This window comes from Anas acuta, chromosome Z (genome assembly GCF_963932015.1).
Source record: "Anas acuta chromosome Z, bAnaAcu1.1, whole genome shotgun sequence".
In the NCBI taxonomy this organism is placed as follows: domain Eukaryota; kingdom Metazoa; phylum Chordata; class Aves; order Anseriformes; family Anatidae; genus Anas; species Anas acuta.
This window is the reverse complement of record NC_089017.1, coordinates 19,967,284-19,995,077: the sequence shown is the minus strand read 5'-3', so window position 1 is coordinate 19,995,077 and position 27,794 is coordinate 19,967,284. Positions and strand designations below refer to the sequence as shown.

General features: G+C 37.4%; 1 protein-coding gene across 3 annotated transcripts in view; it reads right to left on the bottom strand.

Annotated features, from left to right (window-relative positions):
* LHFPL2 (LHFPL tetraspan subfamily member 2) overlaps positions 1-27,794 on the bottom strand; it is a 132,891-nt gene that overhangs the window by 36,791 nt on the left and 68,306 nt on the right. For all 3 annotated transcript variants that reach the window (XM_068667110.1, XM_068667112.1, XM_068667111.1), the window contains exon 2: positions 25,116-25,168. The gene's annotated coding sequence lies outside the window, so the exon portion shown is untranslated. The remainder of the gene's footprint in view (positions 1-25,115; positions 25,169-27,794) is intronic.

The following is a 27,794-nucleotide window of genomic DNA, read 5'->3' as shown; positions in this document are numbered from 1 at the left end:
GTGAAAAAGCACCTGAAAGCATGCAGAATTTATTCCGCATGAGTAACCTAAAATCTGACATTTCCTTACTTACAGTTTTGAGACTGCTGACAGCATTCTTAAAGCTCTCTAGCTTTGCATCTGCAATGCTACTTAACAGTGTCCACATGCGCTGTTTTGAAGAAAGGAATGAAATTAGATGCTTTAGCTGAGCCAGACTAGCAGGGAAGGCTAAAATTGACCTTTACTTCTCCAGTTCCTGGCTGCATTAATCCTTCCACTTTCCTTGACCATTCTGGCAGCCACTGGATCCTTCCATGGGGTGGCTGAACCCACCAAAAAATAACCCAGAAGGAGGGAGAGGAAAAAACAAAACAAAACAGGGAACAACCACACAGGCATCTTCCAAACAAAGCAAGTCGGACAGGCTTCCAGCAGAGATGAGAAGCCCCAAGCTGGAGGCAGGAAGGGGCAGGACCACACAACAGAGAGTGGGTAGGGAGGAGAACAAGACCTCCCCTGCTTTTTGGATACTGGCCTTCAGCATCACAAACTAAAGGATATTTATTTTAAAAATTACAGGATGACATATCAAAGCTTTAGCAGCAAAAGTAATGGAGTAATTTGGCTTACCTAAAGCTAAGCCATTATCTTCATTTGTAGACAAGCAACATTTAAAAGAAATTGCTTATCACCTTCTATCTCTTCACCCTCCCCCCCCCCCCCCCCCCCCAATTATGGCTCCTAATAACAGAAGATTGTTCCTAGTCGCAACTCCAGAGTCACCCACTGAAATTATTTCACTTCAGCAGTGCTAAAGTGACTCATAGGCTTGTGTGTAGTATGCTCCCCACAAAGAGCTCAGCCTTACTGTTTCTCTCATAAATAGGTATGAGAGACTTGTTAGGCTCTGAGAGGCTGGTTAGGCACTGGTATGAGAGACTGGTTAGGCACTGAGAGGCTGTTTAACAACATTGCCATTTTGTTTAGTCTCCCTTATTTTTCTGTAATTCAATTATACTGGTCGAATTGTACCCTACCCACTTAGAGATTAAAACTGGAAAAATCTGTTTTCATTTAAAAAAAAAAAAGTTTTTCTGCTATTCCCTTGTGATATCTGAACTTATATTCAGATAATACAACGTTTTGAAGAGTCTTGTTCTATCCTTTGTTTTTTTTTTTTTCTCCCTAAACAGCCTGCCAAGCCCAGCCCAACCCCAAACCCTGAGAATTCTTGCCAAAATATACATTTAAACCCAACCCATAGAAGGATTGTTGATCCAGCACTCAGCCGGAACAGGTGCTTTTGCACGTAACAGCAGTCAGGTGGTCAGAAAGGAGGCAACTCTGCTTCTGGACAAGACAGTCCAGCCCTCATTCAGCTCCAACGCCAAGCAGCATGCTGCTGTGACTGGAGCTGGTGACCCTGTGTCAGCACACCAGAAGCCTCTGGGTCTCACTAGACCCTAGACATCCATGAGGGCACCCCTCTGCTTTGAGAGACCCCCAGTGTTGCAGCGAGATCTGGTGAGAAGGGATTCCCCTTCAGTCTTGCTCAGTGTCAGTAATTATAAATGAGAAACTACTGACCATGCACAGCTTGCTTTCCCAAATGGTTCTCTGCAATTCAGCCCTTATTCCACAGATGTACAGATCCTGCTGTGGCTTCTCCCCCCTCCAGAATCCTTCTGACCAGAGCTGTGTCTGCATCACAGGCAGATCTGTGGCACGAAGCCTCCTGGAGTGGGGAAGGGATTGCCACATCATTCTCCAGCTACAAACTAGCACCATTCATCACACCAGTTGACACATCAGACTTGTGTGCTGGCAGGGCAGGGAGGGGGGAAATAAACAAAATCCCACCACACACCAAGTGGTCTGCAGCAAGAAATAAAGATTCTTGCATCACACTCTTCTTATGCTGTATGCAGGGCCTCTTTGGCGCAAACTCTCTTCCTGACCTCATCTACCATGACTATCCTCCAAGTCCTGCATCCTCAAAGCTCATTTTCTCAAGGGAGCTCAGCAGTTAGAAAATGCAGCTACATGTGCACATTTCAGGGGAAAAAAAAAGAGAGAGAGAGAAAGAAAGAGAGAGAGAGAGAGAGAGAGAGAGAGAGAAGAGAGAAAAAAAAAAACATGCACAGACTATCTAAGCAAGCTTTCAAAGAATGAGCTTCCAGTTGGTTTAGTCATCCAGTTCTAGCAATCTACTTTGTTTCAACCTGTTGTTCTTATCTCCAAGACATTGATTTTATTGCAGGGTCCTTTCTTGGGGTAGAGTACTTTTGCAATTAGAACAACAGACACAAAATCCTGACATGGGATTAATGAGAGAAGGCCTCTGTTGGAGGCTTCTCTGGGCTCTTGGAAGGTAAAATATACTTGCTAAGAACTCCCATCTCTTTTTAGACTGTCAAGTCCCAGATACTTCTGTTATATAGATTTAAAATACTTTTACTTTCCATAATGTGACTTCCTACATGCAAGATATGTTCTCTGAGTTTTAAAAAAATCAGCGTGAACACACACATCCGAAAGTTTCAACTGAAATAGAAACCCTAATTAAAAATAAATATTGCAAGTGTATATAACATAGAAAAAAAAAGTACATCTGTCTGTATGTTCACATAGCAAAGAACGCAGTGAGATTCAGCTTCCAGTAAAATAATACGAGCATTAATAAATTCGTATTTAAAAAAATCACCTTTTCCTTTTTTCCCTTCAGGAAGAGCTTATACTAACTGAAGTCTTTTGGTTTTCAGATAACAGACAGGAAAGTATTTCTCCAGAAGAGATGAAAGGATTTAGGTAACACTGTATATACAATTAGAATTCCCAAATGTTTGCACCACTGGCAGTTCCTGCGGGTGCTGGAAGAAAGATTAAGTTTGATTAAATTGAAGATTGTGCAAGTTTATTTATGGACTCAGCTGTGAAATAGAAAATAAAAAAACTACATGAAGCAAAGCCATTACTTGTAATCTGTTGGTAAAATACCTGAAGTATTATTTTCAACATAAAAACATAGTTCAATATGAGCTTAGAAATAAATGAAGTTCAGTGAAAGCACTACACTAGCAGATAAAAGGGACAAAAAACACCATTTCAGTCTAAGAGTCTGGAATATATATATTTCATTGGCTCGTTGGCCCAAATGCATCTGACTGTATTCTAAGCCAGACAAATAGAAGGTTAAAAAATTAAAATACTAAGAAATTAACCCCTTGGCAATGTATTCCAACAAACGAATTGGGGGCTGAGAGGGAAGGACATGGAAATTCAGAAGAACATCCCTTACAGTCCATAATCAACACTCTTTCCTGGCTGCCCAGGACCACCGGACAGCCAGCTGTATTTCCAGTCTTCACAGGGATCCAAATGTACTTTCTACTGACACAATAGCTTTCAGCCCTAGTCTAACAGTTCTGAATACTGACCTAGAGTAAGCGTAAGTGCTTATCATCGATTCCAGGAAAGTCAGGATTTAACCTGTTCAACCCACTTCCCAAAATGCTTTATATGAAGGAGAGCATTCAGCATACTCCAAAGCTGTAGGAGAAAATCTGAGCTGGACTTGGATTTGATCCCCTCATTACACCATGTCACTGACATTAGTAAGTCACTTCTGTTCCTAGAAGAGTTCAAACAATCCAAAACCAAGCATTTCTTTTCAGCAAGTTGGATTTAGAGATGTTACAAAAGATCAGCAAATTAACCCAAAATGTATCCAATAGAAAGGCTGCAGTTTTGCTGCTAACTTGGCTTGTAAGAACAACAACAACAAAAAAAAAATATTAAATTTTCAAGCCAGAGCATGAAATATTCCCAGCCTTTGATATTTTGTATTGTTTCAGCTTCTCTAGGCTTTTACAATCTCATAAATTCCCTCAATGCCAAAGTTGCCTTTCCGACCCTCAACTCAGAGCATTGGTTTATGTGAAATACACTACTGAGTTAGCCTTCACCTCTCATGCCTAATCATAAATTATGCAGCAAGGCATTCTTAGTAAACGTTTTTACCACTGCTTTAGCAATGGAGATTGAAAAAAAAATGCCAAAATGGGAAAAAGCACAACCACCATTGGAATATTCTCATACTCAAGACACATGTGAAGAAGTCTAAAACAGAACTTTCCTCAGTCACTCAAGTAACAGTCAGAATTTAGCCCTCCAGGGTCTTTCACAATATAACAGAGGGTGAAGAAACAAATTTACAAAAAACAAAAGAAAACAAGAAAATGAAAGCTATAAAGAGACTTGTAGATATAATTGGCAAGAGGTGATCTTTGTGCATAGTACATGACAATGCAGGAAGCACTCTGGAGTGGATTAAACCACAATTTGATGCAGAAAGTCCCAAATTAACAGGTTTGCATACGCAAAGACAGTAATAGCCTATGTGAAGTTTTATGCAGTATATTTGGGGTATTTTCTCATCTCATTCATCTCATTCTCCTTAGAGGACTCCAGCAATAACAGACTAAAGTGCTCCTCCCTACAACAGATTTTCCTTGTTTTCTTTCCTTTCTTTCTTTTTTTTTTTTTGTTTTGTAATGCCAATATCATTCATGTAACAGTATTTATATCCATCTCTATAAGCTTATGATTCTGTTTGTGGCTTTTTTTTGTTGTTGTTTTTGTTTTTGTTTTTAATTCTCCTGAGTTATGTAATAAGCATGCAAATGTGCCTGATTTTTGTGCCTTTAGCGGTGAAACTCAATTTTGAATAAAGATTTTACTGAGTTTCTTAAAAAGAAAACCAAAAACCACAAAAAAAAACTCTTGAGAGAACTCTTCTTGTTATGAAGAGTTCTCACAAGTTAAATTTCAATGGTTCCACATTCTGAAAAAGACCATTCACAGTCATGAAAATGACCCATTATTCTTTGACTGCAACCATCAACTACTGCTGACAAAGATGTTTGAAACAAATTTGAAAAGAATATTCAAGATGTACCAAATTCAGTTGAGTTACTGCATTGCTTTCACGCTTTTATTAGAACATAGAGAGAATACATACTCTCCAATCTCTTAGAGTTAGAAGAAAGTAACCTAGGAAAAAGTATTTATAGTAGCTTGAGTAAAACTTCTACTCTAGTTAGTGCAGTAGGTTCCAGGAAAAAAAAAAAAATCATCTAATAGAAATGTTGGTTTGAACATGAAGTGAAAAAAAAAAAACAACTTTTAATTTCCTTTGTAGTTTGACATTATTTCACTTGTTTGTTGTTGGAGTTCTTTTAAAACAAAACAAAACAAAACAAAACAAAACAAAAAAACACGAACAACTATTTAGGTGTGATTTGAATTGATTTTTCTGTTCTGTTTCACTGCCATTTTCATCATACTTTTCAATTTATGCCTACAAAGCTTCCTTCTATATAGGCAGAATATTTAGGACAGAGAAAGAGAGGCATTACTATTTAATTCCCCCATCCTCTGTGAAACATCTCCCCCATAAATCGCAATCTACAGCCTCTTCATGTACAACTTTTGCCGGTCATCCTAACAGCAATAGAAAAGTCTTTCTATCTTTTAGACTACCTGCTGGCAAGTCAAAGATAATTCCTTATGCAAATAGCTGATGCCTAAAGTCTGATTTCTCTTTTAACTAGGAAGGATTCAAGGTTAATTTAAATGTTCCTTATGCTGTTTTGCAAGTTGTTGAAAGCTGTCTTTAAGCCAAGGGTTGCGTTCTCAGAATAGGAAGAATTCATCAAAACTTTAAATCTCCTCCTTTAGTAGTTCAGACAAGACAATGGTATCAGGTAAATAAATAAAACAGAAAAATGCAGATCCATTTCATGGGTACTTTGGTGCTACAAAACCATGCTATAGGGCCCATCATACACTTCCGTAGAGGTTTTAGTTGACCTTTTTCTACCAGTATTTTAACATCGGCCACTGCACCACAACGGTAGCAAGATAAGATAAGTAGGTAAGATTTTGTCAGTGGATGCTCTCAATAGTCTTGCACACATTCAACCTGTCTGCCTTGTAACACATCTCTATAACATATCCTTATGAAGAAACAAACTCCCATTGTAAGATCTCCTTTTAAGAAGATTCTGAATGAAGCTTTAAGAAAAATTAAAACAAACAAACAAAAAAAAACATAAAAAAAAACTTTTTCAGTCTTTAAGCAAAGCTGTAAATTCTTTGTAATAATGTGCCTTTTCCTCTGAATGACAGTGCTACTGCTGCTGTCTGATTTATCTTTTGCAAAGCTCATCAGATGAGCAATTTCTGCTTGGAGCAACTGCAGAAATTCCCCCAACACTCCATTTGCCTGTCCTGTTGGTCATCTTCACAGCTGAGATCCATAACATTTAGCTATGGATAAAAGTAGCAAATGTCTCCAGTTTGTCTGGCATTGGAATAATGAAGGAAAATGTTGACAAATCAATAAGGAAAACAAGAGAAATGAAGAAAATGTCCTATGTTTTATTTTGAGATGGAAGAAAGTATGATGAAAACTGAAAGTATTCAAAGATTTGAAATAAGCAAGAAATTATTAAGGGCCTGTAAAAGATCACATGAACAACGAGTGTACATGTGTGATCTAACCTTAAGAAACAATTTTATTTCCTTAAAAAGAAAGATAATTGTGATTCAACGTTTGAGAACTATGATTTCACAGAATAATGCTCTGCATAATCATTTTACTTCTGCACAAATATTTACATTGTATTAGTGGAAGAGTAACCCATACTCTTCCCTCCCTGGATTAAAGCATCACCACCAAGTTACACAAGAAGTCAATGCTAACTGGAAACAGCTGCTAAGCCACTTGTATCTCTGTTGCTTTATAATAACCACTAATAACTCAGAAGGATCATATCTTACATCTGCTTCTCTTCTTTTCTACATCAAAGTCTTAGCAGATAGCTTGTAAGTGAAGTTGTCATAGAAGCTAGGTCTTGAGGAGAGGCACAGAAAGCCATCCTGTGGTTGCTGCAGATGTTCCCCTCTGTACGTTTACTAATAGCTGCCTGCTGAGTTTTAACATTCCTGAAGCCAAGGTTTCCAGATGTCTCCTCCAAAATTAATATGGTCTACTGGGAAGTTTACAGAAGGGAGAAAATCTGAAAGTTTCTCTTTCCTAACTATTTTTTCACCTGCAGCCTCTGATAACCACAGAGGAATAGTACGTAACATATATTTGCTGCCATACTACAAATATGCACAACAACGGTGTACCCTAATAATGACAACCCCACATCATAAATCACTACTTTCACATACCAGAGACAGCCCCTTAGGGTCATCAGAAGTGGTCAGGCCACCAAGTTGCACTGCCTCCTCCTCCTACTGCTGTTTTTGCTTCGTCTGACATTAATGCCCATCACCTCAGAGATGTTAGCCATGACGTCTGACAACATAAAATGAGATATAGAGCTCAAAACAATAAAATTTAATGAAAATTGACTCTAACATAGACTTTACTAACATTTTTCTGGCCACTTTATCCTACATTGCTCTCAAGCAAAGGCACGTACTTATTTTCAAAAGTCCTTTGAACACAAATGGAAAGTAAGACGTCTGATTCACACATTACAACTTTCAAATCATGTTTTATTATCAAATGAAATCCTGCCAAGTTTCTTTATCAAATTCATCAAATATTTTCCCCTTTCTCTTGAAGAATGAATGCAGCCACCTTATTCTTATTAAAATTCAAACAAAACAGATTGTACTGAGGAACCCAGCTACAGTGATTGCTGTGTTTTATTCAAGGGATCGGATTGCTTCCAGCCAGCACCCTTCAACAATGGCCTCTGAATATGCATACAAGCACTCATTTTTCAGTGACAATTTTATGAAGATGTACACGCACAAAACAGGTTCCATGCAGGCGGTATTTACAGCCTTCCTTGCCTCCTGCCAGAAAATTTCTTCTTTAAACAAAGAACTACGGCTTTTCCTAATGGAAGGAACATTTCTAAAGCCCCGGAAATCTAGCTGCAATTAGGTAGTATAAATCAAACCACAGTAATGAAGCACACAGATGACCCAATTTTCTAACCAGTGTAGCAGGAAGGATTTTGGAAGTATATGTAATAACTTTTTGCACTAGCATACAGTGTACTTTTATCTGTCACATAACTATTCTCCCTTCCTGGGAAAAAAAAATAAAAATGCTTTGTAATTAGAAAAATGAAAGAAAGTGGAGAAAGACAAAGCAAAAGGCAATCATATCCACTACAGCTAAAAGCCATAGTCTATTTGGGAAACAGAAATCATTCCAACTTTTAACAACCAAGAAAGACAACTCATCATCCAAAAGCCAGTATCACACAAGGTTAATCACTTCAACAATGGACAAAACTTCAAGATCTTGACCTAATACAAGTAAAGAAGGCCACAAATCAGGGCTTTCACAAGAAATGGGGACCTGCTTCTTCCCTGTTAGCTGTTTTGGAACAAATTAATGTTTTGTTTGCATAAGCAGTCACATGCTTGTCTAAGCCTGTCATATACATCTATGATAAAATACTGATTTTCCAAAGTTTCAGGTTTTAAAAAAAAAAGTTAATGGAAAATTCTTCATCAGCTTGATATCGGCTAGCATCAGCTGGCAAATAGCAAGTTGAAACAACTACAAACTATTCTGGAGACTACTTCATGCATGATAGGAAGAGATTTGACGAAAGAACATTTCAGAAACAGTTTTGGCACAATATTCTTCTCCAAACAAGTATCGTTTACTTGCTGGTGACCAACATTCACACTGTTGCTGTAAGAGCATATCCATCAGCCTTCCATCTTCTCAGCACCACTCTGTTCTCCCTCCCTTTATGAGCTAAAATCATCCTTAAAATGTGAGAGGGGATAATGGTAAGATTTATAGCCTGAGACAAGAGACTCTGCCAAGAACTACTGTTCTCTTATTAATCCCAGGATGGAAAAAGACAATGAACCTTTCACTCACTCTCAAGAGGACTCTCTCTTAACTAACAGATCTAGCTTCACTTGCCTGTCCCATCTGCAGTCCTAGACCACCACAGAACAGAAATTGTTCCTCTCACTACAGTCACAACAGTACCCTCTTTATATGAAAAAGAATTACATATTGTTCCTGAGACCTAAAATTGTTTGGGTACTAATTATTTTTTGTAGTATGCAAACGTCAGCTTATAACGGAACAACAAAGAACTGCATTAAGCAACTCTGCACTTCAAAGGTGGCAGCTATGGGTACACAAAATACTATGCTGGAATACTGTGCTGACAGAAGCTACATAATTTATGCTTTCTACAACACTGCAAACTCCATAAGGGAAAATGGGAGAAAAAAAGCAGAAGTTAAATAACAGTGAAAGCCTTTTTCTGAATACCTCTGCAGGAAGACTTTCCACTCAGCTAAGAAAAGCTGGAACCTACTCTTTTTTCGGTACTATTCAATATGCTGCACACAACTTTCAAAATGTCTGTGCCATTTAGAATCTCAAGTTTCTCTCTCTCTCTCTTTTTTTTTTTTTTTTTTTTTTTTTTTTTTTTTCTTCTGTAAAACTGCACTTTCCCTTTATCTTTTAGTTCTTTAGGAAAGAGAAGTCAGCTACCGAGGACTGCCATATTCCACAAGCTGTATTCCTCCTTGGAACAAAGGGGTACAATTCAATTCACCTTTTAAAAGGAGCAAGCAGACAATTCTGTCCTGCAATAGATAGTAATAGTACTAGGTAACACTAATGCCAACATTTAGGAATTACAGATAATGATGATGATTTGGGACACTGCATCTTATTTTGTTAAAATTATGAAGACAGTACATTAATCAGCATAGTTGCCATCAACCCTTATTGTGCAACTGCAAGGCATCATAAACAAGTCAGCAAAATGCTTTAGTAGCTGAAAAACTTTCAGTCTAGACTCTTATCAGAAGACGATCAAAATAATAACAATAACAGTAAGATCACAAAGACTTGTGCATCCATTTAATTACAGTAAGTTCTTTACTACAGTATGTACTTCATCACACTTAAGCAAACATCAAACCAACTCCATTCTATCACTGCTTAAATAACTTTTCCATGGCACAAAAAAAATCTATCATTTATGTTATCATAAATTTAGACTGAATAGCAAAAATTTTACTCAACTTTTTTCTAGACTGTGACATAGAAATATCAGACTGTTATGACTTTTAGGAACAGATTTGAGTCTGATTAGTTCTTTCTTATTCCTCAAATCACAGAATTTAAACAAATGAAGTCCTTTGTTGTAAACAACCCAAAACTACTTAAAAATTAAAAGCAGGAGAACTGGACAAGTTTGCCATTCAACAGATTCTTCCATCTAAATACACTTACGTCTCAAAGAAAAAAACACTGCTTTTGGGCAATAACAAAAGTTCTGAGTTTTATCTACTGTTTTCTATCTCTGTTCTCTTTTTCACCAAGCATTTCTAAAAAATGTGAGGCTAATAGCTTTGATATTTCTCTCTGGGCATGTTTCTTCTCTCTGGACATGTTTTAACCCTCATAATCTGTACACTCTAGAGGTGAAAAAAAAAACACCTCAAATATAATGAGGTGAAAGAAATAAAACTACACGGTTATGTCCTAGGAAGAACCCTTTCACATGCTTTTTCCAATAGCATGCCATATTCCATGAAGCTCTAAAAGAGTAGTTTAGAATGAGGTTTGCTTCAACACAGGCTTCACTGCTCACTAGAACCAACAGGAGTTTTTTACCTCTGGACTGTGGACAAGAGATGTGCCAGTTTTACTACAGATACGGACATATTCGTCCTACATTCAAACTTAATTGCATGCACACAAACATAACAGGAATAGCCCTTGAAAAAGCCACAGCTGTTTCTCACTTCAAGCATTAAATCCAGGTGGATCATGTAACGACTCTTAAAGTTGTGCTGATTATTCCAATCTGAACACAGCCAACTTTTTAAAAATGCCTAAACCTGAGTGGATTAGGCCACCCTGGTTGGAAAATCTGACAAAATACATAACTTCATATAATTCCGGTTAGTTTAGACACATTGCAAATTGCTGGACTCTTACAATAGACACTGCATCATTGCACCTTCTGCAAGCTAGGAAACTGGACTAACACACAAAAAAAGTTAAAAATATTGAATAAATTTACGCATTAAGCTCAAGTGGAAAATACACTCATTTTCACTTCATCTAAGACTGTTACTCTGACTCTCTCTTTTTTCTCAAGGACAAGAATGGAAATAGTCACAAGAAACTTAAAGCTCAGTTTTATGGACCTGTTTTGGAAAGCGATCCTTTTATTAAATACATGACATTTAACATAAGCTTCCAATGAATTAAATTGCAAAGATATGTGCCACATTTAGTATCTTCTATTTAATCAATATGAATGCAAACTAATATTGTACCTTAGTGAAGGATGAGGTATAATTATTTAAATCAATACTTGTAATTTCATCACCTGGCACAGAAAACAAAGTTCCATTATCCAAATACCACTGTGCAGTTCCTGATGATATTATTTTCCTTTTTATTAGCATGGATAACACCACAAAAATATGCTGTTAGGTGAATCTACAAGCATGATCCTGTAACAAAATATGCAACTATAACCGATATCAATCAAAACTAAGGGAGCTAAAATGATTTCCAGCTCTTGTGATTTTATCATTAGTCATACGTGGTGTTTTGCTTGAGTCATATATTTAAGAACCTCAGCAGTGGTGCCTACAATTACATTTTATGATTTCATTAATGCTGCAAGGTCGAAAGGAATCTGCCTTTTTACACATATGCATGAAGCATGCAGGTGACAGCCTTGGTAAGTAACATGCCTGATTAGTGGGTACCAGATTTGGTTGCAAAAAAAAAAAAAAAAAAGGCAAGAAATTGTTAAAAAAAAGTGCTTTTCATCTACTAATGGTAATTCCTAAGTAACAACACGCTAAGACCCACATACTTGACTTCCAACATGTCTTCTTTGCCGTGTAGTTTCACTAATGAGAATTTAGTGAAATTTTCTTCCTTTTAGAGAAAAAAAAGACCTGTTTATCTGTTTGACAGTTTATGACAGCAACACTATGACATTCCACCCACAAAATAAGCTGGTACAAGTCAAAAACATAAAGAACACAGGCAAAGCTAAATTTTCTGCTTCTGGCCCTACCCTTTACTAATTCTATAGGCTTAAGAAACAATGGTCAAGAATAGACCACTATTGTCTTTTCTGTCCCTGAAAACTTTTTCCTTCCTCTCCCTTCACTTCTGTTCTTCTTTCCTATGCTTCTTACTCCTATGGTTTATATATAAGTAGTTTTGGTCATAAAGTTCTGAAAAAAAAAATATATATATATATTTTTTTATATATAAAAATTATATAAAAAAAATATATATATATATTTTTTTAAGTAGTATTCTAGGGATAGGAAAAACAACAACAACAAAAACAAACAAACAAACAAACGAACAAACAAACAAAACACTGTATCAAGCCAAAATAGTCAACAAACAAATTTAATAAATAGTAACAGGAAGAAAAAAAATCATTGGCAGGGCCTTTATTGTTTAAAAATGTTATTCTGTTGCATTATTTCAAGACCTTTCAAATGCTAATCAAGATACATACAGTATCAGATGCTAATCAAGATACATATAGTATAAGAATCAACATGGCCTAAGTTGGAAGGTGGTAGGAAAGCACAAAGGTGCTTGCAATACAAGCATATGTTTTAAAATTCAGCTCCTCTGAATATTCCTGCAATGATCAGTTAAAGTTAATAGAGGAACATTGAAAAAAGTGTTTCTCCTGTCCCCATTTCCAACACTGAAAGTGTTAAGAAAGTTCTCTGCAAAGCAGATTCAAGTAAGCATAGATTTAAGAATTCCATAGAGTTTAATACAGTAAGAGATTCAGCCAATGATGAGCTCTGAGAGTACCCTGTTATTTGCTAAAATAAGCACAATTGTGCTCTGGCTGCTATTCCTACAAGCATCTCCATCTGGCCTTGGAAAAATGGGGAGAAGTGTGATGCAATTCCATGGCACCCACATCCTCAAAGCCCAACACTCAACACCTAGGTCTCAGCAAGCTCTTATACAAGTTGTCTCAAATTAATTGCTTCACACACCAAGACCTGAAACTGGCTCCCTTTAACATATGTTAATCTAATTGATCCCTATGAGCCTCCAAACAAACCCGTTGTAGCAGGGAGCAACAAGGAAAGAGATTTTTACATACCTGCAGCTGGGTTGTTAGCAGAATAAATGGACTGCACCCCACTCAGTGATGCTCACTGAAATCCAGTTATTAAGCTATGAGAACAAGCCCTAAATGAAGCTGATGGCCTCAGCTACTGGGTTGGCCTTGAAGTGTCATTACTGTCACTACAGTGATTGTAAGCAGGGGACATTTCTCTAGTCAGTAAGTTTAACAAACCTGGAAGAAGGTACAAGAACTACGATTACGACAAAACAAAAAGAAACAAAAATAGATTTTTTCTATGACACATTACATGAGCAGTTTTTAGCTAGCATGTATTAAGAAGAAAAAAAAATGAATCTAAGTCCCTGTTTAGATTCAAAATATTTTTATAAATGGGAAGTATCACAACAGATGAGAAAACATTATTTACACAGAATACTTCAGTGAATTTAAAAATTTAAATTGCACGTAACATTTTATCCAAAAGAGAGAGAGAAGGTAGAACATAACGATACCCAGCACAGTATCAGCCAGAGCTCCACAGACACTTATGTCTGTGTCTCTGCACAGTTATACATAACTCTCAGTTTCAGATGGAATTCTCATACACCTAAGATATATGCACATGGATTTGCAGAGTAGGAGCCAAAATATCTTCTGTATCATCAGCATCCAGTATAAGAAAACTAACACTTCATCATAAGTTTTGGATCTCTAAGCCAGAACATCTCACAGCCTGAGAAAGAAAGCAAACCTGGCAGCCTTCTTCCAGTGTGACAAATTCATCTCTTGTACAGCTAATTTCTCTTCCTTTCTACAGCCTACTTTTAGAACAACGGTTTCATGAAGCTCTTTGCAAAATATTTTTGCTGTGTGTCTTCTATGCTTTCTACCTCAGTACTGTGCTACCTAAGCAACTAGGGCTACTGCTGTACAGAGGTGACACCACCACCCCTGTAAGTTCCTCAGAAACTCTTGTAATACCCTAATAGATTACAAGCCTCAAGCTTGGACACCCAAGAATTTATTAGCTCACATCCTAGGGAGTGGGAGATAGTAGGAACAACAAGCATTATTTAGCTTGTGGGAGCCAGGGAATTAAAAACATTTAACCTTTGTTTCTCTAAGAAATCCTTATCTGCTGGCTTTTGTTGGTGTTGTTTCCTTTCATTTGCTATTCATGCTCTTCATCTGTTTCTCTAATTTCCACCAACCCTTGTGAAATTCCACAGTCATCTTTTAAAACAGGAATGTTTCTAAAAGCAGAGGCTTTGGTATTCATAAGTGAATGCAGAAACTCCTCCCTTCTCAATGGTATCGCTGAAGACGACCTATGTATCCATGTATCCGAAATCTTTTATTTTTTTCCCTCCTCTCTCTCTTCTTTCTGGATGTTTCCTGAGAAACCATCATAATTGTGGATACCTATTACTACATTTTCCATAATGTCAGCCAAGAATTCATCAGCTAAATAACTCTTTTCCTCCAATGACTACAAACGCTTCAAACGTGTCTTAATTATACTTCATAACAACTCTGAATCAAACTCAGTCAGCTTTACAGTGTTACTGCCAGTAGCTAGAGTTATTTGACACCACAACAGATAAAATTATTAAAACTGCTCCAATGTAATCAGATTTATCTTAAGGCTATTCAAATACCTGAAAATGCCCAAGATTTTTGACAGGCTTCCTGTAAGTATGAAATTCTGACCTTTGTGTCCAGGCGCATGCCAAAACAGCACAGAGGTTCTACGCACATCTTCGGGCTCAGAAAGAGCTGTTAAATTATGGCCTTCCTAGACAATCATGTCATTAAATGTCATTTCACATCAGTTTAATAAGGTTGATCATCTCCCATGTTTTTTTTATGAAGTTAGTCTATTTCCTTTGAGCTTTTACTTAGCTCATTTTCATTTCTGCTCTGCCTAGACTGAACTCTTTCATAGTGAAGCCAAGGTTGAGAAGAGAAAGATCTTAATTCATCATGAACATCATTTTTCCCACTGACACAGTTCATATTTTTTCACTGGTTCATTAATAAGAGGCAGCTGTGATGGGCACAACAGTAATGCACACCCACCATGAGAGCATCAGAATATGACAGACATGAATGAAAACAAATGATGCTCAGACCTAGAACAACACAGTCATGTTTCAGACTGAAAAAAGAATAAATATAAAATATATTTTTGTACTTCTTGTCCTAAGTCCCACATCCACTATTAAAAGTGACAAAAAAAAAAAACAAAAACAAAACAAAACAAAAAGAAACAGAAAATCTCAGATGGGGGAGGGGAAATTACACCCAGCTACTGCAACTCCTCTCCTCCCTGAAGAATATTTCTTCCTAGCAGTCATGCAGAAAGAGAATATAGGAGATGATGGGGTGAAGCATACTGTCCTTCTCACTGCACCCATCGTGATGACTGGGGATGCTTTCTTAAACTTCTCTAAACTGAACCAAGGTGGAGCAGCGTGGTAAACTAGGCTGCACTTCTCCCAAGGACACCCAGGACTAGACTGGCTTTGGGCCTGGGCTATGAGGAGTTGGCCTGCAGAAGGAATCACAGAATCATACCTCCAAATTATCTGGTCCAACCATCCTCCTACCACCAATATTACCCACTAAACCATGTCCCTACATACCACGTTCAACCTTTCCTTAAACACCCCCAGGGACTGCACCACCTCTCTGGCCAACCACTTCTTCCCAAAGAGGGTACCTGCATATGCAGAGTACCGAAAACAAAGTTATAAAAAGAAATGGCCTACCTAGTTAAGGCTCTACAGAGTTGGCCAGGTAGTGTGATGGATGTGGGTAGCCCAAGGAAAATGAGACAGCACAACTTCAGTAACATGGCAGAGGAACAGGTTAGATCATACCTTTGAAGGATTAACATCACTGCAGCTTGAGATGTAAGCATTATTCAAAGGGAGAATAATTTTTTACTATGAGATTCAAGGAAGCATAGATAAACCAGTGCATGTCAGCCCAGGGTAGACTTACAGACATGGTACAAAGGTGTTGTAGGAGAAGGGCAGGAAAGGGTCCATTCTAGAATGTCTGAGACCCCTTGTATACAAGTCATGATATGTAACCATTACTGCAGATGGGAAACCAAAGCACAGAGTCCAAGGGCTTACTAAATGTCATACTATGATATTAAGGAGACAGGAATAGAACCAACCCTGTCTTACATCATAACCACATGTTTTTTAAATAAGTTTGCAAGCCTTTTATATTCCTCCCATTTTCTAGCATAGAAAACATGTACCTATGAAAGTGTTTCAGCAGCTAATAGACGAATAAACAGAACAAAAGCAAGTTTTTCTAATCTGTACATATGCATACCCACCCATACCTAAACTTCTCTAAGTTTCATTTCTATAAAAAGTCATTAAGCCAAGATGAGATATGGGAAACATAACATTAAAAGAGTGCCTGTCTACTTTTATGTTTAGAATGATTTATTTAATTGGTCCTAAATGTTGGATTAGTGTTATAATAAATCAGATATCCAGAGTGCATGGCACAGTATTTCACAGAGCACTAGGATTACCAGCACAGTAAACTTCATACAATTTATTAGCATGCCTACTAGTACTGGACTGAGTTAGTATTTTTAGATTCCACCTAACTTTAAAATTAACATGAATATAATATTCGTGCAATTAAGTTTTACATCAAATCTTATGGCACTGACATTACACAAGACTACTGACAAGATGAACTGCTACAAGCAGACAGCAATTTATAGAGAAAGAGTTTGTAATATATTATTAAAGGAGACCACAGGCCAAATTCTGCTCAGGACTGCACTCTACATACGTCTATGCAAGACTTGTCAGCATATAACTACGAAAATGGTTTGAGAATATAAAGGTAAACATTATTCTTTATGCTAAAAAGTTACTGCCACAGCTGATGTCTCATGTAGACTTCCTCTTTGTTAAACTTCTTCCTTTCCATAGACCTTTCTGTACCTAACATTCAAAGCTGGGGTTCAGAAAACTGATGTTTGTCATGGACTCTCTTTTACAGTTAATTCCAGGTCCAAGAAGTGATTAAAAGAAGTTGAGTTCCATCCTAAAAGAGAAGTGATCAATTTTTGAAAGAATTTGCTGACATGTAATGCAAGTTAAGGCACACTGTTCCCGTTCACAGACTTCCTTTAATTAGAAGGGAGTGTATACAGAGCTTGGTGACTAAAAGAAGTAAAAATATATGGTATGAGGACTTCTCAATGGACAGTCATGTCATTTGGTCAGTGGTACTTAGATTCCCTTACATATTGCAACTACAGACTAAGCAGTAACCCTTCTGTACGTCACAAGCACTGATATGCTAGCAGTCCTTCTAAAGCAGAGTCCCTCCAGCTGCCAAGAAACCAATCAACAATGAAAAATCTGTAATGAACAAAACCAGTCTGATAACCAGCCATCAGAGGATGGGTTGATGAAAGTGCCAGGGAAGCAGACCCTGAAAATTGCTTTAAGTGCTTTAAATACAATGCTGTCTTGACATATGTACATGAAAGAGTAAGTTATTATCATACTCCTAACAGATTTGACAGTTTCAGGAAGGGATATGAACTGTATCCAATTTCCAGAGAAAAATATGCTCAACACAATCTGGAAAACTACTTGTATTTCAATAGATGTTTTCAACCTAGTATAGAATTTCCTTTTGTTATTCTCAGACTAAGCTTTTCCAATACACACGCACAAAATACACATTTATACACAGAGAAAATTATGTGGAGGGAAGGATTTTTTCCTCATTTAATAAAATCTTCAAGTCTTTGGAGACTATTCAGTTTTTCATTTTCTACTGCATTAAATTTTACCCCCAAAAGAAGCCTTATGAAAATATTTATCGTCCTGTATTATTTGTCCAAGACATGGATTTAAAAGTGATCCAGCCAAGGACAATTGCAAACTTCTACAGACTAGACAAAACTATTATGCTTTTACTATAAATAAATAAATAAGATATGACATGAAAAGTGCAAAACAAAAGAAAATCATAGGCCTAAAGCAAATTTTTATTACAACACTACTCTTTCATGGGCTTCTTCAAGCTTCTTAGGAAGTATATATAGCATAAGAAGATATTCCACTTCGGTCTGATACATTACTTCACTTCTTTCCATATCCCTCTCGTTTGTGCCATTGTGAAAGTCAATCACATCCATTCACCATTGCTTGTTCTTCCTTCTAAATCCTTCCGTGTTACCCACGGTGCTCCAATTGCTGGGCTGAGGGCAGCTCTGCAATCACTTGATCACAACACAGGACTTTGGTCAGGGATTCCCACCCACAAACATCAGTTAATAGTTGTCCTTGATTAAATCACATTACCATTGATCTCATGCTGTTTTAAAATCAATGAAGTTTGTATTTTGGTGGTTAAATGTTATTTGTAAAAAGTTCGGCTAGTAACATTTGCTCACCTGACAGCCCAGGCCAATCAGTTCATAACTCTCAATGAATACTTTTTTCACAGTTTGCCTGCATAAATTTATTGGGAAAAAGATGTTTTTCTATGCTTCATTTCCACAATATATTCAGACACATGAGTCTGAACAGCCACTAACAGGTTATTTGCAAGCTTGCTTAGAGTCCCTAATGTCTCTCTCCTTTCAACAGCTTTGGAAAGTAATCTAACAGCTCCAGCAGCTTGAGCTAAAAAGGGCCATGAGGACATAAGAAAAGAATTCCTCTGTGGGACAGAGAAAAAGGGTCAGTCGGTCTCAAGAAATGGAAAAGGAACTACTTTTAAGCAGTTTGGTTCTCCTTGGACATAAAATACTTGGCTCTGCCACTGAACCCTGTGCATTGTGCTGCTTTCTGTGCAAGGTATCCCTAATCACATCTGGTGTAGAAAGTATGATTGAATGCAAATAGTGCTGATTCCTCAAAATCAGTCCTACTGAAGCTACACAGCTTTCTTCTAATTCTTTTACTGACAGCTTATTCTTAAAAATAGCTTTTTCCAGAATTTACGATGGCCCTAAGCTATGGTTCCTAAGAAATGATAATGGTTATGATGGTTCCTAAGAATTGATTTGCATGCACAGGCCAACACATCTGCTTATCCTCAGACACATCTAGAGAGTACAACACAGTGATCCCACATTTTTGAAATAAGTCACTGCATTATAGTATGCGGTAGAAAGAAGGAGGGGAAGAGAAAGGTAAAAAACAGTCTATCTAGCACATCTGAAAATGAGCTCAAACCCTTTTTAGTTCCAGCAGCTGCCTATAATGGAAAAAATGAAGATTGGCTGTTGCCAGAAAAGCGGGCAGTAAGAAATAACAGATGTGAAGTTTCAGCAACATCATTGGCCAGTTCAGCCATACAAGGGCTTCAGAGCCGGGGTCCCCGTCGGGCTGCAGCATTCTCAGAGGTGTACTCACATTTCGAGTGGCTGAACTATTCCTCTTCCTTCATTGAACTTACTCGGTGACCTCAGCCGTGAATGCAATTGTCAGGAAATATTCATATCCTTGCCACCATGTGTGGGCTGTGGGTAAGGGCTCTTTGATTAAAGTTAAATGTTATATCTTCCAAAATCATTTTAACATTTCTGTTCTCTCTTCTTCCTTTCCCCTCACCCTTTTTTATTTCACAAACACTTAGGGTGAGCAGGGCAAAGACAAGTCCTTCAGCACAAGATCTTATTACACTAGGCTCACAAAGAAAATAAGATCAAAGAAACCAATCTAATATAGTGCGTACATTTTTAAGAGAAAGGGCAGTGGGTGAAAAATGCCCTTCAAAGAGTCAACTCCAATTACAGAAGTCATTTTCAAAGAAGAATGAAGTTGTTTGACAGAGTTTAAAGGGGAAATCATGAACTCAATGTCTGCAGAATATATCACATCAAGAGCAACTTTTGTCAGCTTAATATGAGAGATTATGTGGACTTGCATTTATATGAAGTAAAATGGAAGCTATATTTAGGCATCAGAAATACACCTTGAAAATACAATGTGGATCACAAAGATGACTGCTCCTTCAGTAAAGCCAATTATAAAGCAATTTTTTTGAAAATATACTTCCAATGAAGACTGTGACAGCAGCAACAGCAGCAGAAATGAAGTTGGGCTATCATGTCCTTTGCAAGCCATTGTTCTGGAATTTTCAAAACTTGGTTGTAAAGTGCAACTCTGAACAAGCACATGTTTTCATGCTATGTCTCATCAGGTGTATTTAATACTTTTAGCAGAAAAAAGCTGAAATCCCTCTCTGCACCTACTTCCAGCTGCTTATTTTATTCCCTGTTTGCCCCTTGTGTTACATCTAGCTATTTCACAGCCACAGGACAAGCCAGCCCAACAAAGTTATCTGATGTAGTTTTCCTTCCCAGGTAGTTAGATTTTTTTTACTCAATCAGCTGCTTACCTTGAACTCACCTTGTGGCTGGGGGCTGATGCAAGAGAGGGGAAGGAACAGGCTGAAGCAGTACTGCCCCTTTTGGCATCAGCCTGCAGTTGCGTAAGTCCAGATGCAACATTAAACCATGCTCTGTACAGTATTATTAGCCTACTGCTTGCAGAATCAATACCCAAATGTCTTCAGGATTCCACATTACACAACAAGTCCCTGAGACTTAATATCACAGCATGAGAGAAATTCTGCAAGCACTGCAACGGCACCTGAAGGAAGCCACAGACACTAAAACACAGTGAAAAATGCTGAGGCACAGTATCTGGAGCAAGCACCTTGCACGCTACACAGACAAAAAGTGTAAGAAACAATCGACTTTCCTAATACCACTTAGCAAACTAATAATAGTCATGGAAATAGAATGTGAGGGTCATGCAGGCAGCCCTATCCTCTATGCCACACTCCTTCCTGCGGCCGCAATTGCCGTTTACTCACTGCTTGTGGCATGGCACCTCCATGTCAAGAGCTGTGCTAAGTTCCAGAAATAACAAAATTAAAATTAGCCATTGTATTTGTTGCTCCATAAGCAAATTATCAGTTCAGCCTGGTTTACAGTATCTGAAAGTTCCCACTGACCTCCCAAAGAAAGAACTCCAAACCTTCTGATTTTCCTGGCTTAGAACTCAACCTCTGTTTTCTTTTCTTTACCTTCAGAGATGAGAAAGGGGAAAAAGGCCCATTGCTATTTCTGTTTCTATTAAATTGAGGTGGGACGCAGTTTTAAGTCAGTGTTTTAGTATCACCTTATAGTTCTCCAAAGGAGGAGCATACAAAGACCAATTACATGAAAAACAAAAAACAGGCACACCATCTCCTCCCCTCCCACGCACAGAAAAGAGGTAGCTCATATAGGAAAAGCAATATAAATATATAACTTCCTATTTACTCTGGCTCTTAACAAAAACAAGTAAAACCAGCAAGACTGGCTACAGCTCCATTTTTGATGGGGGGTGGGGGGTGGAAACTGACTCTGTACTGTTATGTACAGAATACTTAACTGTATTGATATACACAAAACCAAAAACCCCAAACCAAACACAAAACCGCAAAATCAATTCCCTGTCCTGATCTGTATTCTGCTGTGAGCTCTGTGAGCTATGCTGGACTAACATACAGTGACCTTTCAATTACATCAAAACCATGAACATTTTATTAAAAACGCTTTATTAAAAACCTAAGAAATAATCCCTTACATCATAAAAACACTGTCATGAGGCAGATGAAGTTCAAACATGGATAAGATGACACCATGAGCAAACTATGGCTTTCCTTCTTATGAGAGCCATCAGGACACAAGGAAAGGCCTTCAGAAAGACACTCTACTTCCTTTCCTTTACCTTGGTTTCTCCCAGTTGTTTCCAAGGCTGGAAGTACAACCCTTATCCTCCAAAACTAACTGGGACCTATGCATGACAACTAGGTAAGTATTGTCACCTGGAGAGGCTGGCTGTTCAAAACATGTAGTTTTCACATTTTCCAAGTTTTAGATCTGTAGTTTTAGGTCTACACAGAGCTAATCTTACTAACCATGCAATTTTACCATCGCCACTGTATGTATCCCTCTACATAGGCTTTCCATCTGCTGACGCTGACAGTTGGTCTTTGTTTAAGTTAGTTTCACACTCTTAATACATGTGCTGGTATTTTTGTTATGTTGCTAAGCACTACAGCGCACATTACTATAAAATTAGTCATACCTGTAAAGGTATCCAAGAAACAAATTTACATTAATAAGAAGTGTCTTTTTTTCTTAACTAGCAACTTCTTAAAGAGCATCAAACTTGTAAGACTGAATACCTATATCTGCTGTTGCATAATGCTGCTTAAACTCTCTATGCTCTATCAAGGCCAGCCCAATTACCATACAGTACACAGTTTTCATCCCCACACTTCAGTTTTCATCCCCAGCAACTGCTATGAAAGTGTGGTGTGTCATCTCACTGATCCATAGTATGAGCAAGGTTCCAACTTAAGAAAAGTTGGTGCTTCAGCTTTTTTGCATTCAACAAAACACTTAATCATCTTCTCAGTTTCTAAACAAACAGTATTTTAGCTGATGACCCTTAAGCATATCCTCTGATTCTGTGATGAATCAGGGCCCCGTATCAGAGCATCCCACCAGAAAGGCTATGGTATTAATCATAAAATAACAAATATCAGCACTCTGTAAAGAAGGAAATGATTTCAGTTTGAAGTTACGCAATTAAATGTCACTAAAAGATCACAAGTAACTTCACATGAGCTATGTTGTTTATAAGATTACTTTTAAGCAAGTTTGAGTCACCCACAAGCAGCAGTCACAAGCAATTTTTTAGTTATTTTTAAAAACCTTGTATATATTTTCTTTGTTTCCCTTACACTATAGGTACATTTAGCTTGACAGAGGGATAGCTTTTGTTTCAGAATACCTGGGGCAAGTGAGTTCTGAAGAATGGGCATGTGGTATTAACAGAGCCCATACATGAAGACGCACAGACTGGAATTCTTCCTTGTACACTGTAAAGAAATTTTCCAATAGCTTCAGCTTTTTGTGGGATCAAACACTACATACACCAGAGTGGTACCTGTTGGATTAACACTCCTGTTTCAACTCAGTGGCACAGTTGTGTATTGTGAAACACTTAACTTACACAGAGCATGTATAAATGTGTCACACTGTCACACAGACAAACGAAGCCACGTAAATCTGTATACGTGTGGATATCTCAGTGAGGATGGGAGTGGTTAGTGAGGTTCAATCTAGTCTGAATTCCTTTTTGCTTAGTTCTATGTGATCCTGAAGTTTACTGTGGCTCCTAGTAAGTCTACACTTAAGAGCAAGGGCAAAACATGGATTTTTCTCTTTTCTCTAGGCACCTTAATGTTGTTCAGTCTTTCTAACAACTCTGGTCATGTATTCACCATGGCCAAAACTATCCTAGATAACTGAGTACCTTCAAAGTGAGCAAGGATCTGTAACATTTTAAGAGTACCAGATGAACTAACGTAAACGTCAGACTAACTTTTTAGGTCTCTTGAATGCCCTGGAAGAAGAAGGAACAAACAAGATTCATTCTGTCTGAGAAAAAAGGAAAAGGGGGATATAAAGTGCACAGGAACTATCAATTCACTCTACAAGTGCACCAGAGACACCATGAATACAGCCCTTTTTAGACCTGAGAATTGGGAGGTTAGGAAGACAGATTAAGACAGCAGGCAAAAAGGAAGTATGCAAAATTAACTGACAAATTCACTTAAAACTCACTTAGGTGCTTCTCCTGGTAAAACACAGGCAAAAATAAAAGGTGATAGTAAAATAGAATTACACGAAGGTAAATGATATCCTGAACAAATGATGTCCTACATCAAATGACGTTCCTTCAAAGTTTGAAAGCAACAGCACTTTAGATATTAAGAACTATTCAAATACAATTCTCAGAGGTGATAAAGGGCAAAAATGGAAGAAAAAGACAAGGCAAGAATGTCTCACTGTACCACGTTTTCTCTGCTCTTGGTCACCAGAGTCAATAGCATGCACAACTGAATCTGTGGATGCTAAAAACTTACGTTGACTGCCAACAACATTGGAACCAAACAAGATTCCATAAATACAGAGTATTTCATGTGTCCTGGCTTGAGTATGGAAATCAGAGGAATAGAAAAATATGTTATTCCAAATAACCATCTCTTGGAAAAAAAAAAAAAAAAAAAAGTAGTTGCTTTTTAAAATATTTATTATTACTATTATTATTATTAAATATAATTAACGGTTGGTGTATATAGCTCTGCACTTACAAGGCTCTCTTTGCCAGCCTAGCTCTACAGTCAGGGAAGTGCAAATAACATATTCATAAACACATTAGTAAAGAAAATTCACTTGAAAAAGTAAATGAAATCTTTAAGGTTCTTTCTCAGACTCCATGTTCCCTTTTAGTCACAGCAGGTACATAACTGGCACACAGAATGTAAGGGACCTATAAAATGATCTGTCTTGAGAAAGGACACCGTAATTTTCAGAGAAAATTCGGGGAATTAAGAATCATAGACATAAGGTTGAGGGGTTAAAGAAAAAGAAAAAATCTCCTTACACTAATTTATTAACTCACCATTAGGTTTCCATGTATTGTGGAACAAGATCTGACTTTATATGTCTTAGTGTATACACTGCCATGATTCTGAGAAGTCTGTATTTGGTATCGCTTATTTAATACAACAGGTCACGTTTATGTTACTGAAGCATAGGTTAAACAATTTTACTTTAAATAGTTTTAGTCATTCAAGTTCAGTATTTTTTAACTCACGGTGGTGGGTAGTGAGGAGATTTCACTTATCAAAAGCAGCCGTTGACGCTACCTCCTCTTTGCTTTCTTAAAATCAATGCTGAAAATATCAGATGAATACTCTGAATACAATTGTGGTGCTCACAAAAAAAGAGAAATATTTAAAAGGAATAGCCTGTTGCACATCCTCCAACCCTCAAACAGCAGTCAAGTTTCAGAGGTAGAAATACTAGATAATATAATCCGAATTTCTTTTACTCACCAGTGTTCCACGTCCTTAGGTCTTGGTCAACCACTTCAGAAACCTGGCAATACCTAGAGAAATAATTGACATAAAATGTAAGAAAGGTACAGAGCCAAAAACATTAAAACAATATTTATGATTAGTTTCTAGTGGCTAGAATGGCACAACTCCACTCAAAAGAGACTATAAGCATGCGGGTAACATTTCACTACCATGACACTTCTGCTTTGCTAGAAATGTAGCATACTGGACCTCACTCCAAACCACCAAGTCTCTAAAAAAAAAAAAAGCATGTGTGAAGAAGTAACACGTGAACCACTAACCATGCTCAACATTGCATCTTCTTCTCTTCCTCTGTTTTATTACTAATATGTGCCAAGTTTTGAAAATAAAATTAAAATGATTTGTATATAACATTCAAATTCATAACAATGTTTTAAAGTTAGATGTGACTTAGGAAGAACTACAGAAGTTCCTAAAACAGTGAAATAAACTGAACTATGTAGCAGGCTCAACCCCTCAAGCTTAAGAAGCGTACATCCAGACCCCCTCCACCATCACTCCATAGATATTTCATGAAACTCAGAAATGAGACACGTAGTCCCCTACCTGTGTTGGACTTAGCCCTTTACAGACCTAGGACTGACTACCTAGGGAGCAGGTCTGCTGAAAGAAAGCTGGGGACCCAGGTGGGGAACAGGCCAAAAGTAAGCCAGAAGTTAGCCCCGGGTGGCAATATGGAAGGGCAAGAATATGCTGGTGTTTACTCTACAGGCAAAACTCCCATTAATAAATCCCTCCTGAAATACACGACTAGAATACCACATAAGTTTTGGATACCCAGTAGCAAAAATTTAAAAAAGGTAATAAAATAAGCTGACAAGGGTAGGTAAGGTTGATTCAGTGATGCTGAACAAGATTTCCCACTTCCCACAATAATAACAAATTCTGAATATTTATACACACATCCACAGATGATATATGAAGAACCTCCCCATTTATACAAGAATAAACTGAGATGGAAGATCAGCAGACTCATTAGAGGTGTGATTTGGCTTTTGAGAATATGATTTTACAAGGAATCTCTTTACAAGGGATCCCTTTACATGGGATCTGCACAGATCTCTTAACTAAGCATGCTGCTGAGGGCAGGGGAAAACATACTGGGAGCACTGGAGAGTCAAGTAAGGCTTAAAATCATCTCTGGATTCCCAGTACATGGAACATTCCACCAAAAAAAAAAAAAAAAAAAAAAAAGTAGCTGTGATTATTCCAACTTTTCCCTTCTGTCTTAAAGGTAGTTAACATGGCAATGAAAATACTGCAGCGTTAGCAGAGACAGAGGAACTACATTTCATTAACAAAAAGGTCACACTGTTTTCCTTTAAACTCAAGCACCTAAATGCATGGTCAGTTTTAAGTAGGCAAAATCAATGGATTTCTATGACAATTACAATTAAATTGTGTTTTTAAGGAAGTTTCTTCACACAGTCCTGCCTCCCTAAGAAATGGATAAAACACAGATGGGAAAACAGGATTAGCCCATAGAGATGGCAGTAGAACAGCTTCCTCTACTTGCCTAATACACAGCAACTATTTTTCTCACCCAAACACGATAATAGCAAAAAAAATAGAGGAGAGTAAGTACTATATTAAAAAGAAGAGAGTCTTTTTTGAGATTACATTTGTGACAAAGCAAGAAAAATGGCACACACCTTCCATTCTCTCATCACCACACAGGCAGTGTTCATTTTCATCTATTCCACAGATGGCCAACACCCAACCCAAATCCTCCCAAACAAATCTGAATGAGAAAAACACATTTGTGCATTTGGTCTGTCTCTCAGGAGCTCTTTCCTATAAATTTCTAAATAGCTCAGATGGAGTTCTACAACAGTTGACAAAACCACATAAAATCTATTTCTACTAAATTAACCTTAAATTTTGCTGCAGTAATCCCCTCTCTCCATCCACAGAAAATACAACATTCTTAATTTTTAGCTACTTTCTTATTTGCACAGAGAAATATCTTAGTGCAATAAATGGAGAAAGAGTCTTCTATACTGTATACTATGCAAAGTCATTGATCTAAACTTATTTACAGTCAGCAAAAGCAAATAAGCTGGACACTGTTAACAGAACACAGCTATTTTGATAACTTCCCCTTATCACATACCCTGACTTTTTACACAACAGGAACAGGGTATACTCTGCCTCCCCAGCAAAAATGGAAAAAAATAATACAGATATATCCGCTGTATCTTAAAACATCCTTTTCAAGTAGCTTTTCTTTAGATACACTACTGTGTGATACTTCCATGTATTATACAACAGCAAGTATTCCAATCAAAGAAATATTTACTTACTTCAGGAAAGTTTGTATGACCAATTATGTCACTATGAATAGAAATAATTCATTCAATGGGTTCTTTGTCTTTTGCTATCAATGCAGAACAGTATTAAAAAAAAAAAAAAAAAAACATACTATTTTATAGGCGTCATTAAGGCTAGCTTCAGAAATAACAGCAAAACAAGAATGGGAAAACATTTTCTTTGGGATTATACTATTAGCAGATTAGAAACCTCTAAATTAATTACAATAAACAAGAGAGGAAAATAACAGCTTACGATACATAATAGTTGTTGGTTTTTTTTTTTGTTTTTAACATTTCTGCCCATGCTATTTTCTTTTCCACA